The sequence below is a fragment of the Osmerus eperlanus genome, chromosome 13 (genome assembly GCF_963692335.1).
Source record: "Osmerus eperlanus chromosome 13, fOsmEpe2.1, whole genome shotgun sequence".
Taxonomy (NCBI): Eukaryota; Metazoa; Chordata; class Actinopteri; order Osmeriformes; family Osmeridae; genus Osmerus; species Osmerus eperlanus.
The window spans coordinates 7,266,584-7,281,325 of record NC_085030.1 but is presented as its reverse complement, the minus strand read 5'-3'; the positions used below and the strand labels follow the sequence as shown (position 1 = coordinate 7,281,325).

General features: G+C 41.6%; 1 protein-coding gene across 1 annotated transcript in view; it reads right to left on the bottom strand.

The window, feature by feature from the left end:
• The window catches only part of LOC134032181 (ecto-NOX disulfide-thiol exchanger 2-like), a 108,491-nt gene extending 94,386 nt beyond the window's left edge, over positions 1-14,105 (bottom strand). The window contains 1 exon segment of the mRNA XM_062476044.1: positions 13,984-14,105. The gene's annotated coding sequence lies outside the window, so the exon portion shown is untranslated.
• Between the last annotated feature and the right edge of the window lie 637 nt (positions 14,106-14,742).

The window sequence follows — 14,742 nt, the reverse complement described above, 5'->3', positions numbered from 1 at the left end:
AATTCCAAACGGCCAGTTCAGACTGCTGACACCAAGGTTAGCCAGCGAGCTGTTAAAGGCTCTCTCTGGCTGTCTGCTGGCCGGCCCATCAGAGGGAGCAGCAGAGAGAGAGGGAGAAAATTACATTCTGAGGTTCAAATTGTTTGTACATTAGACTTGCTCACTGCCCACCACCGCTAGAGTAGGGTGACTTTGCATTAAAGATGAGTGGGCACTAGACAGAGTTATCCATCGGAAACGAATAAGCCAGTTCAACACTATCTGGGTCAAAGGCTATTTTACGACACACCGTTTTGAGAGATTTGCATGTTGAATTGGCCTCTTTGGAACCCAACTCAGGAGCTTGAGTCCCAGTCATGGACCCATCTCTCCGTGGGTCTTACAGGCTAAGACCATCTTCCTGTGTCATCACTGTACACAGTGAGCAGCAAGGGTAAAAGAGTTCAAAGGGCATCTCAGCTATAAGCACAGGCTCAAAAACATAAATTTCTGCCAGACAAAACACTCTAGAGCTCCCACATCTAGACCTGTATCTTCAATTTAGGATGTCAGAATTGTCTAGGTTGTTTAGGTCCAGAAATCCATAGCCACAATGGCCATCCCTGATATCTCATCTAGAGAGAGGCTTCTTCATCAGACGAACCCATGATGAGAGCAGTTCCATCACCCTGTCCCAGGTCTCCTCACACATTGGTCATGGCACGAGACAGACTGCCCCTCTCTGTCCGGCCGGTTGACTGATGGATTTCTGTCCTCTGCATTGGCCCAAGCTATTAAGAGGTCTGCTGGAGCGGAAAGGCTTTACTGTTCCTGGGGAGACGCAATTGGCACAGCAATTCCTGGCTCCTATTCTCAGAACACTGTGACTACTGTAAGTTAATTTCTTGCCAGACATGCACAAACAATCATGCCGACATGCAATAAATAACAGAAATGAAACCATCGAAACACTGGAACTCTCGTTTTATCCTACTTGTTTATAGCACTGATGTCAGTAAGAAGAAGTGACCCAAACCAAACGAATTAAATAACCCAGTGAAGTGTAGTCACGTGGATTTACAGTTTGAGGTAACTTCTCGATCCTGCTGACTGAGAAAGTAAGTTTTATACTGGACAAACATCCTTAGAAGCAGCTCTCATCAGAAGCAATCTCACAAATCAGGTAGGTAACCATACTTTTGGGAAACAGCTCAATTAGATACTGACACTTGGTGGATCTTTGGGGAGACCATGCCCAGACATACTTCCAATATCTTCACTGCTCATGCTCTAGGCCTACCACTTAAGGAGCCAGTCTTTGATAACAGCCTGAAAATGTTTGACTTGATCAGAGCATGAAGCTAAGATCCTGAAGCATGCACATCCACATGACTATTGATGATTTTGCAAGATTTTAAATGTGTGATATCACCTCACAGGGAAATAGGATGATTTCCTTACCATTATTTTTGCTTTACACCTGCCTCCTCACAAATTATTCATAGTCACATCTCTGCATTATGAGATAAATCCTTTTTTCTTATTCATTGAGAGATGCTGGATGGCCCTGGTGGTTTCTGGGTCTTTGTGATTTAAGGCTGTCATGGTTGGAGAAATGCTGAACTGATTTCCTGACAATCCAGGCATCTTAAACTGGGTCTGTCCCTTATCCTTTCCCTCAAATGTTCCATAACTTTACAGGATTTGCAGCTAAATCTGTATTTCAGCTCAAGTTCTCAACTTTCTTCACTGATACTAATATTTACAATCACAGTGGCAACAGCTACAGCACTTTATATTGAGAACCCTAGCCAATGGAACCACCTGTTATTGCAACAACCTTTAGCCAAACCGTTAAACTGAGCTATTATTACAGTAATATACAAAAACATTTCAGTGGTGACAAGGCTAGGGAGCCTACATCCTCCAAGACTGTTGAGTTGCTGCACAAACACTAGCCTATAAAACCAAGGCAAAACATTGTACGATCGCTAAAACTATCACCTCAATTTAAATAATTTAATAGAAAACACTAGTTCAAGAGTGTTAATGCAAAACGGCACAAGACAAGACCTTGCAGCAACTTTAATTTGCATCAGGTTAACTAATTATAATGTGGCTATGCATATGCTATCGCAATCATGCACCTAACACAACCTTGTTACTGTGTAAAAGTATACCTATAGTAATGAGTGCTAACCTAGGCTTCACCCCATTGTTACTCTACCTCATTCTATAGAGCATGCACCAAATGAACCAAAACCATTAGATTTGTTGGTGATGTGGCCAGTATCAATTGTGGAGACAGACCCCTGTTAGAGAGGGTCTGTCTGGGGTCTTATCTTGCTGTGGTGTCTGTCAGGCTCTGTGCTCCATGTCTCTATTGGCCAGTTGATGGAGGGAAGGCCTGCGTCCCCAGATAAACAGTCCCTCTGTTCTTACAGCAGCAGACAGAGAAGGCCTCCTGTTTGCTCACAGTGCTGTACACACAGCCCTGCTCCCACAGAGTCCAGCTACAGCATCTGGCTCTGGTGACGAGCTGGCTCCCCTAACTGGAACACGACATTGAGAAGGGAGGTGGAAGAAGAGGGTGATGGAATGAAGAGAAGGAAATGGGGTGAATAGTGGATGAAAGAATGGCGTTGGGGGAAAGTCTGAATGTCCCTGTCTTGAAGCTCCAAAATGTGCTCAATATTCATCTGCCATGTCATATCCAGGGGGAAAGAGAATGGAGTACACAGAATCATTTTATGTCCTTTTCCAAATTCACATTTCCATTTTCTAAATGTCTTCTGTTGCAATGTATGACATTTCAGTTGCAAACCCCATGTCAGCCTGACATCACTCTCACTCTGATATTGGGCTGCCTTTAAAAGTAATAATGATTTTTCAATATCATACGAAGCTAGCATACAAAGTAAGCCTTGACATTATCAACAAGAGTTTTGATTCTGTAACCAATAGGCGATTCTGTTGTTTCTAAAACAGGACACAATTATTCTGTGAAGGTGCTAAATTATATTAAATGTGGCCTTAAAAGTTAAGGTACGGGAATATACTGCTGACAGAATCTGGCAAAACCACAGTCTCAAACCATTTTGGTCCCGTAAAACATTTTTTTAAATTCCTGCTAATTTCTCATTGGTGTTAGGCCATCCAGTAAGGCTGTATTCCAACCAGGCCAGGAGATTAATGGTGGGTTAAGACAGTGTACATGATCATTCATCAGGGAAGTGGACATGGAAAGGAGGACATGGACATGGAAAGGAGCTGTGAGGGGACACACAAACCTCCAAGCCACGCCACAAAGCCCAGTGGGGGGCAGGTGGAGGCTGAGCCGGCAGTTTAGAACACCTACCTACCACAGAGATCCTGCCAGCATATTAATACATGGGACAATAAATGACTAGAAGGCATGCAGCCAACAAGCAGAAGCCCAGAGGGAGGGAGGGCTGCATGGAGGAGCTAAGAGATACTATGATCTTCCTACATTTGTCTGCCCAAGTATTCAAGTGGAGGGAACTAATCGGTGTCCTGACCCTTTTCCTGCTACCCTACTCTTGTCAGATAATCTGGAAGTTAAACAGGCCTAAAACAAAAAGAGAGAGAAAAAAAGCAAAGCACAGAATTGATATTTTACAAAGACTGCATTAGGAAATGGAATATTTCGAGCAATGGAGAAATTCCTTGGGAACATTTATTTTAGAATTTTGCCCCATTACAAAGACTCAAAACATATTTATCCTGACTGTCAAAGATAAGGCTAAGCGGCCAGTGCTTTGGAAAGCTCTCAATTTCCTGCCAAACAGCTACTTAACAAGTCACAACTTCAGAGTGAGGAAGTGAGACAGCTCGACAGCTCAAGCTGCCATTACCATGCCTTTTTAATTAATGGACATCCTATCCTTCAGCTTCCCTTAGAACAGGAAGGGCTAGAGGGAAATTGAGCTAAATGCGTGGTAATGAGTTATCGAATGGAGCTATGTGAGCTGTGGAATTGGACAGCCCCTTCTAACATGAGTCAGTTGACAGCCTACACCATTCGTTTTTTTGTCTCCGCCCTGCATAGCTCTGACACTTTTTATTCTGTGTCATGTTGTTTGGTCAGTTATCAACATCAATCTGCGGTATGCACTCTAAAGTGACAGGGCAGTGATTTGCCTCAGGAACACTTTATAGCCAAGCCTTACAAATGTGAAATGAGCAATGAATTACGTGATGACGTGCATATGAACTACCATGTACCTGACAAGTGTCGGGCTTGATCCACTGTGTACAATTTCTGGAAACTGTTTTTGGCGTGTGAGTTACCAAAAGACAAGCTACAGAAGTTCTGTGTAGTTTCGGTAACGGCCAGACTTCAGAGTGGGGGAACTGACGACATATTCCCATATTCTTCCAACATTCTCGGATAAGCGGATAAGGCAGACTGTATCAAACCTGTGTCATACAGTGTCAAACTAATTAGCTAACAATGTCTAACAACTATGATGCCAATCCTCAATGGCATAGTTCAACTAATTGACTCCAAATAGCACCATAGTGCAATAGCCACAGTAGGGGCGCACTTTGGCAACCATGTTTGACATTCAGAGTAGGGGTACTGGGAGCTTTGAGAATACTGTAAAAACAGGTGGTGTGTGTGCATGTGTGTGTATAAGCCCAACTGGGTAAACACTCAACAAGTGCAAAGGAGAGAGATATGTGGAGCTGGTGGAAGGGTATGCTACTAATATCTTGCACTCAGGCACTTGTCAAGTTTCTTTTCTTTTTTTCTATTTTTTTTAACCCCCGACTGGAGGCTGGGAACCTTGAGGAATCCCATGAGAGACCTGGGTCTCCTCCAAGACAGGATACACTTACAGCATGGAGCAGAGCACAGCTCCTGTTAACCTCAGTCATGAGGAGGAAACGGATGAGAAACCATACTCGGCTAAACCATACCAGAAGTAAAGTTAGCCTACCGGGTGAAAGGAGAGAGGTTTGAGTGTGCTGCTCAAAACTTATACCTCCAATTTAGTCAAGGGACAGCAATCGATTCTAAGGTCTAAAGAATGAGAGTCCACTGCTGAACAGACACAGGATAATATCTACTCACCTACGGAGAGAGGAGGAAGTCACTCTCAGTCAAATGGCTATCATCAGTGTCAAGACCCACCCAAGCCAGTCTCTGCCCTCTAATGGGATGAAGTAGAGTGAAAGGGCTGTCTGACAGCAATACTGAGATGCAGTGATCTTATTAACAGAGAGCAGAAATGGCCTACTGTTGATCGACAGATTTAAGCTTGTCTATGACAAACGCATTCTCAGAATTATAGGGTTTGTAAACAAATAAAAATATGTTTTATGCTAAATGAAAGTTAATAATAATGCTAAAGATCTCCTCCAAATAATGGCCAAGAACAAGTAGTCAAAGTATGAGTATTACTTTACATGGATTTATACAGAAATCCCCATCCATTTCTTGTCAGTCCATGTGTCCTTTTGAATGCACTATTGGTAGAAAAGTGGATATTTCTTTAACCCCCAAATATTGAGGCCCAATGGTTCAAGTCTAGATGGATCTAGCACTCACCAGCACAACAGTTTTAACCCATACAACAATCTTTCTCTCAGGGGCTCACTAGTTACAGCCTAGAGGAAGAATGTAACATGAGCTTGAAAGTCTGTTAGATGAAAATCTATTTATTACTGTAAAGGAGTGGAAGAGCACTGCAAATCACTACACAAGTAACATTATTGTAATTGTTTCAAGGGATTCAAAGGAGTACTTATAGTCCTTTTCCTGTTTATGAATCATGTTGGTAACACCATATAGTGTGGCTTTAAGGATTTGTTTGATAATCCCACAAAGGTGCAAATCAAGATGGGCATGGGTGGGCAATGCATGGCAGCCCCCTGCAGGGCAGAAAGAGGGGCTCTGCTAGACTAGAGGCCCAGACTGTCACCTCTGGCCATAATCCCAGCAGACCAGCACCCCTGCCAATATGGTAAACGCCCTCTCACTGTAGCAAGGAAATTAAAGGTAACGAGAATCAATGGCGGTGTTAAAAGTATTGGCGTTGTTGCCCAGAAGGTTCTTCTCTGAGCTCTCTTGATTAGACTAAACAGAGCACTGGTCTCTGGTCAGCCAGCTCCAAATGGAGACCATTGATCAGCAGGTCAGACAAGTTGGCCTGAGTTCCTTAATTACTTGTGTCAGTCCTCATTCTCACCTCAACAGCTGTCAATTACCTCCCAGGTAAGCCACGGCCAGCAGCAGCAACTCTCATCCCAGCTCAAAGCCAAGCTGAGCCTGAGGCATGACTACAATAGAGAAAGTAAACTAATATGCAGCAACTTCTTACAGACCGTGGTCAATAAAACAAATCAATAAATGGAGGAAATGTCCATGTTAGGAGAGGCGCTCCTACCTTCAGTCTCGGCACGGGGGGTGCCGTTGGGCGCCCCTCCTGGAAGGTCAAGTTAATAATAATAATAAAAAATGTATAGATTTTTTTTTAGATTTATATATATATATATAGCGCCCGATCACAAAATAAGTCATTTAAGGTTACCTTTCCTATAAAACAGGTCTATAGCTTGCTCTTTTAATAAACAAACTAAATGGCCTTATGTTATTTATCTTATTTACACGACGGCGTGTCATTTACATTTAGTCATTTAGCAGACGCTCTTATCCAGAGCGACTTACAGTAGACAGGGACATTCCCCCCGAGGCAAGTAGGGTGAAGTACCTTGCCCAAGGACACAACGTCATTTTGCACGGCCAGGAATCGAACTGGCAACCTTCAGACTACTAGCCCTGTCCCTAACCACTCAGCCACCTGACTCCCATTTCTGTCTCTACATGGTCGCCGCCCACCGCCCCACCCCGCCCGCCGCCCAAAGCTGTAAACCTAGGGGAAACACTGCATAGGCCTACCAAAAGGCCTTCTGACAGTAGCTTACCATTTCACCATAAGGCTGGGCGATATATCGAATACTAGCGATAATATCGCAATCATTTTTACGACTATGTACAATTTGAAAATATCTTGAATATCGGATATTTCAAATTCAAGCATGTAAGAACGTGCCAAACATCCAATATTACGTGCCCTTTTCATCGAGACGCGAGGTGGTGAAGGGTTTTATTTTTTTACTGTTTAAATTTGCACTACACATTTTGTACTTTGTAACCATAGCTCTCTGTTTATCTAAATAGTTGTTGTTGTTTGATGGGGGCAAAATAAAATGATGTTTTTTTATCATTTACAAGCAAATGCAAACATATCAAGATATATCGAATATCGTAAAAATTTGACAATATCGAATATCGTAAAAAATTTGACAATATCGAGATATCAAAAATGTTTATATATCGCCCAGCCCTATTTCACCATATGGCTATATGTTCCACCTGTATACATATGAACTGAAGTAGTAACCTTTAAATCTCGCCACAATTGTAGGGTCTTCTCAATTCAATGACCATGGCACCAGTAATGACTCATGGAGCAGAGAAAGTCAGCGTGCAGAGTGTATTGCCATTGTGACCTTTTCAGGTTCCCTCTCCTGTGCTCCTGTCTCCGGAGATTGTCTTCCCTCTGCTCTGTGCATGGGGGGCTCACTGGCATGCTGGGAAGCAAGCCTGAGGGCTGCTCGACTGTGTCTAATCTTCTTCCATCATGCGTCAGGACCCGGTGTGCTTAGGGTGTTTGTGCAGAAGTGAGCAGTGGGACAGAGGATGAGTGTTTGTCACAACAACCACACATGTCCCTGTCACTCACAGAGGATGACAGTTTGTTACGTGTCAATCTTTGGCTCTGAATGCTACAGTACATTCACTCAAAATGGGAGACGGAAAAAACAATCCTCCGGCACATCAACCCAGATGGCTGTCTGCTTCAGCCCTCTGACACCCCTCATTGTCAAATTCCTGCTTGAGTCACACTGCAGGCATAAGGCTTCCAAAGGCTATTTGAGATGCATTTTTGGATTTCGGTCCAACTTTCAAACTTGAATCAATCAGTTCAACTTTTTTTGTATAGCCCAAGCAATGTCACAAAGGGCTTCACAGTTGCCAACCGACCAGCACCTTCTCCATCCCATTAAACAAACAGAAATGTCTTGTTTAAGCAGGGAGTCAGATGGCTGAGTGGTTATGGAATCGGGCTATTAGAAGGTTGCCGGTTCAATTCTGGCCGAGAAAATGGCGTTGTGTCCTTGGGCAAGGCACTTCACCCTACTTGCCTTGGGGGAATGTCCCTGTACTTACTGTAAGTCGCTCTGATAAGAGCATCTGCTAAATGACTAAATGTACAATGTAAGCCATTACAGAGTTCCATAACAAAAGAACACCTTGCTCCACAGGTCAGAGTTCAACAGAACTTAAAAATAAAAATAGAGGGTAAAAGAAATGCCATCAGATTTGCCATCTCAACAATGAAGAGCAAGAAAACTGAACAAGCTTTTGGGGAAGTGGAAGACAGATGAAATCTGATTATTCCTGTTTAGTCCTTTCAAATTAGTAGATTTTTTAAAATGTTTTCCCCGAAAGCAGGGAAGTCAGCTGGCTAATCTACTCCTGCATAAAATAGGTCAATGCCATTATAGTCAACCACAAAGACGTCGTCTTTATTATTTACACAAGACAGCATATCAAAGTACAGGAAGCAAATGACCTCCTAGTCATAATGGCTTGTCTAGTAAAGAAGCCGTAATTCATCACTGTGATGGTTCAATTCCATGAGCACAACTGATTATAATCAGTTCCCCTATTAACCAACCATTTGAGAAAAATATGTTGTTTATGAAGTCAGTCCGTCCCAAGTTTATGATACCTGGGTGAAGTTGCCCTCAGTCAACCTCACACAAAATCTATTTTCTGCTATTCACTCTCTCTGAAAAACACTCATACAGCAACTTCTGAGCACTAATTTAATTTTTGTTCTCGCAGTCACTCCTGTGCTAGATGACTATAGTGCAACCAGCAGTTCACCAGTCAAATATAGAGAGAACAGATCTTAACCACATTAAACTTGTATTAGTTACTGAGACCTGAAAACAACATCTATTAGGCTTAGTGGAAATAACTGTCCTATCTGATAGGAGGAGTGGTCTGGTGGATTTTTTACCACACAGAGAAACCCAGGGAACCTGTTCCAGGGTATGTTGAATGTTAACTGGAACTTATGGAGAGAAGGGCCCCATATTTATCAAGCATCTCAAGATAGAGGTGCGGAACTACAGTTGCAAGTCCCAGTCTGTTCATATGATGTAATGTCATTCGAAAAGGCCCCATTGGTGCTTGAGCAGCACCATAGCACTTAGATCACTGATGAATACAGTATGGGGTTCTGCTGGAAGTAGCTCCATTTTCATAAATGTATCACTGTCTTCTAGAGACTCCTTTAAAGATGGACTGGGAACACTGCTAGGCCATACAACCCTCCAGAAAGACCCAACACTTTCACTGCAGATAATAAATAATAATACATTTTATTTGGAGGAAGCCTTTCACAACATTCTAGGACGTCTTACAGAAAATCAACCCATGTAGGTTAAAAACAGTGGAAGTTCAAATAAAAAGTCTAAAATCAGGGGACAGATCAAACAATCTGGGAAGGACAGGCAAGGCTAGAGGTTATAGGCAGTGAATAGCATTCCTTAATAGCAATTAAAGACATGGCAAAACTTTTGGAGGTGGTTTATTTAAACATGTTTTGGGGGGGATATCATAAGGCCTATAATTTTTAATTAATAGGGAATGTTTAATTTTCTATCCTTGCTAAAAATATTTAAAGGTTTAGGCCTACACTGTAATTTTCTCAAACATGAAAGCTAAGTTGGATATGAAGACCTATGATTTTATTCTACATAATAGTGTGATTAATTTGTTACATGGACAGGGCATGTGAAGAAAAAAAAGGCAAACACATTTTTCTGTGACATTTGACACATGGGAATTTGTGCAGTTTAGGCTTCTGAGCTCCTCTCCTAGCTTCCAAACTTGAAGGCTTCAACCTACACTCTCTCTCTCTCTCTCTCTCTCTCCAGGTTGTAGACCATTACTCAGGATGTCACTTCATCATCAGAATCCTCCTGTTATAACTGGTTGGAGGCCAATTAGAGTGAAGAGCTCATGTCTCTTCTGACAGCTCTCACTAACCCAGCACATTATGACAGCTGTAAGGCTGTTGGAGGTAATTAGGCTGTGACTAAGACTTCAGGTAAGAGACAAAAATGGAAACACATGCACAAACCAATTCAGAATTCGAGTTTCCTGTTGATGACATAGTGTGCTGTTCAGCGAGTCAGAACCTATCCTCTGTATCCAGTAGATAGTTTATGGCTGTGTTGTTCTGCAGAAAGGACAGATAGTACTGCTCCTCTGACAGACAGGCAAGGACTATTAAAAAACGATATTGATTGATTCTCACACCCTGCCTGTTCTTCTGTTTTTTCATTTCACCAATTCCCTTGAGGGTCAACATAACATCCGGTAATGAGAAATGCCACCCTTCTTCACCAAAAGGGACAAAACCAATTTCGGCCAAATAGGAGAAATGTTTTCAACATGATGCCGTCTGCCATGCTAAGAATTGCATGTGGCCTGAGGCAGTCTGGTCTGACAAAACCTGCATTAACACTGGAGAAATCTTAGGCAAAGGACAACAAAACACAGGGAAGGAAAGTCTGGAACTAACCTGTCAATTGTGCTGGCTAAAATAATGTGTCTTTCTGGGATCCTAATTATTACTGACTGCACAGTATCATGACCAAAAATGCAAAGTAATGGACCAGCTGAAACGTGTCATAGATCTTTGTAGAATCTCCAGCACACAAAGTGAAAGTAGGGTTGTAAAGGTGGAAAGTTTCTGGTAATTTTCTGGAACGTTTCCATGGGACTTATCAGAAGCAAAAGTTCCTTCAACCAAAATGTGTTGCTTATTTTCCCATTATATATTATCTCAAAAAGCGAAGTCAGAACCAATCTTGGCCAATTAGAAAAAAAAGCAGCTTGAATTTCCCAACTACATTCAAGATGAAACAATAATTAAAACATAGTAAAATACAGGCATTGGCCACATTGGACTATAAGGGGCCATGTACATCAACATCATGGTCAACAAATGAATCAACAACACAGTACAGTCGGCTATATTAAGGTGGCCCACTGTCATTGATCCATGCCATATTTGTGCAGGGCAAGGTCATGGAGCCAAGTGTTTCTTGGATCCATCAGCAAGATGAATAAAGCAGAACTCGCTGACATGACCGATACGTGAGACTCTTAAGTCTCATGGCAAATCTGGCAGCATCGCTCATAGGGACCCTCATCATTCCAACTTCAGCTTTGAAAAGCTCTGTAAAGTATTCGCCTGAAATTAGACTGCTAAATGATAACCTATTTTAGCTGAGGCTCTGTGAAATGCAACCACGAAAGAAATAGGCCTGGCTGTCAAATCTGTGCCTAATTCACTCTGCATGCTATCCAGGACCTGACTCAGTGCAAACTTACCTCTGAAAAACAGTCTTTCACCTCTGCCCAGTCCACCAACAGAATCCCTAAATGGGGATTATGTTTTTTGGACTTTTTTTTATATCAGTGCTTCTTGTGGTTTGAATGTTTTATATTAAGAGTTAGGGCTAGGTGGAAGAGAGATCTAGCCATTGCATGATGTTTAATTAAGAAGCATAAAATTCAATTCAGGCCAATTATTTTTTTATTTCTTTGCCATGAAATTGCTGTATCACTTGCTGTGCTTGATTTTAATGCAAAATGTATGTCAATCAGACAAGTTTAACTTGAAATCCCTAACTAGGCTAGGTATTTAAACTCAAATAGCCTAGTCATGACATCCTTTAGGTTATCAAGCAGCGGTGTAAGCCTGTATTAATCAGCATTACATGGACTCTGTTTTCAGGTTTTTGACAATTGGGGCTCAGAGCAGTCAAGAATAATAGCCATCCAGAGTTTTTAATCAGTTGAAGGATTAACTTCTAAATCACAGAGGTGCTGCTGATAGCCCAACCCTGAGTCAGGGTTGAGGATTAGACCATAGACGACAAACAGATCATTACTGAACTCAAGTTTACAGACCTGTATGAGACCCCATATTTCACTGACATTACCAGTAATAACCCAGTAATCCCTTGAACCTCTCCAATGACAGGAGATTTCAAGAGAAATGCACCTTATCATGAGGCCGGCTGTAGATGAATGTCTTTGCAGAAGCAGTATGGGTAATGACCCAGCTTATTTTACTCTGGAGGCAAGCTCTCCACGTTGGTGTCCTCATCAAAGGCACGTCTTCAAGCCATTTATGAAATGCTTTCAAGACCCCATGACATTTACATTATTGTTGGATCTCAAAGCCTCAGCTCTTGGAAAGCAAAGTAGGCCTGCCTTAAGGTGGTAGAATGCTGCCAAATTGAAACAGGTTCAGAATGTATTATGATGACTTTTTCCTACGTTATGGTTTCATTTTCTTCTTTAAAAAGGCTATTCTAGCAAAAGTTTTGCAGAACGGCTTTCTATTTTTGAAACTTCACTTGCTACTGATAACTATTTATCAAGCTTGAATTTCCTTCTGGACTGATAAAGTGCATTGAATTGAAAATACTTCCATTTGACCACTGTGGTAATGCCTGTCTGGACTGCACCTCATGAATGATAGCTTTATCAAGTTGACATGCTCTATTTGGTCACAAAGTGCAAATTAAGTTGTCAAGATAATTCCTCTTAAAGATTAAGCTTCATTTTCACCCCAAAACATTTCTTGCCAACAAGCAAGAAACAAGTGATGTTATCGTCAGGAATGATAATTAGCATTCGAACAGACAAACCCACACAAGCAACCCTGATTTATTTTGCAGTTAAAAAGGGAAATATTTCAGTATCCAGCAGAATGGAAAGGGGGGCGGGGGGCTGGAGAAGAGAAGGTTTGCCTGACAACAGTTGCTTGGCAGAGAATTATGATTCCTTGACAGTAGCCTTTCAATGAAGTGCATGCATAGTCAACTGGGGAAGAAGTTATAGGCTTCATTATATCCAATGAGCCACGTCTTTCTGCAAAGAGTAAAATCAAATTTTGTGAATCTTGCATTACAGGAATCTCTTTTGAATGTTCTATGCAGCTTGGCCTGATGCGTCATCGACCAAACGACAAAGAAACATTAACAACAGAATTGGGTTAATCGTGTTAACAAACTGTTGTATTTTGGTTTTGTGGGATTAAACAACAACTTTGAAATGACGACTCGCTGTATGTCTATGGAAAAGTACAATAAGTTTGAGAATTAGCAAGAGATAATAGAAAGAAAAAATAAAGAATTCTCTCTATGAGCAAACAAGAGAGCAAGTCCACTGAGAGTGCTCTTGTATTGTATGATATAATATTAAACCTCCGCCACATAGCTGATTATAAATCCATAATAGGCTAATACATATATGATCACATCATGTGATCATTAGATATGGTTAGATCAACAAGCCAGGTCGAGTATTATTAGTGAGATAACACCCATTGTGGTTTGAGCAGTTACTGACCCTGTTTACTTGTGCTAAAGACTGCAACCAATGTGTTGCTGGGCTACAAAACTCCCATGTGAGCCAGTCTCAAGTGAACCACATTAGTTGGAAATTGATGAGTTTAAGCTTTGTTGCTCCTCGAGAGCTCTAGCTCTATGACTCTGACACACACACACACACACACACACACACACAAGCGCGCACACACACGCAAACATACACGTACACACGCCCTAATGCACCAACGGCAACTACGTTCGCTGGCTATGTTAGCGTTATGACCAATAACAGCGGGGTATTGAATACAAGAAGTGGCTACAGTTTCCTATCTAGCTAGTATCAAACTAGACTGCACACCAAAGTAGCTAGCTAGCTAGCATACTAACTTCACAGGCGGAAGTCCAATGCGGGACATTCAGGGAGATTGGATAAGAAGTTGACAAGCACAATCTAAAAAATACACAAACCATATCACAAATACTTACCGTTTCCATCTCTTTCACAGTGTACTTTAATCCAACTGCACTTTTACCTCGAACAGCCTTATACGTCTTATTTTACGTGGTCACTAAGCAAGCGACAGACGCTCTTGTCCACAACAAATAATAAATGGAAGCCCGGAGGTTACACGTGTCCGTTGTTGTCGAAATGTTTATAGCGCCCTCTATGGCTGAAAGTTCAACCGTAGCTTTGCGGCTAGAGCACCAAAACGTTCAGTCAAAAGTGAGCTGTTTTCCTGAGACAATGTTCAACTGTAGCAGCATACAGTGCATGTCTGCTATAAACTGGTAAGATAATTAGGATAATAGGCCAGGTTATTGAATAGAGTTTACCGGTAAGGACAAACACATCCTATTTTTGCAGGGATGTATAACTATTGAGCATATTTTCAAATGCAAATGTTAATTCTCATTTGAAACATTATTGTCTTTCAAATGTTTTATCAAAATATGCATTGTAGGATAGTTGCTAGGGATATATTCCACTTGTAGGGCTATTTAAGATGTTTGTATGGAAATAACATTGTTCCAAAACAATTCAGTTACATTTAATATTGAAAGTCATTTCAATATTTGTAAGCATATTTGGCACGGCTATGTTTGGAATCATATTTGTTCATATTTAACATCTGATTTGCATGCCTTGTCGTGTCCTGCCTTTCGGCTCCCTGGTTAGTGCTGTTCTGATCGTTGAGCTGGCTGAGTGACGCTGGGTAGGAACAAAGCAAGTAATATCCAGGGTAT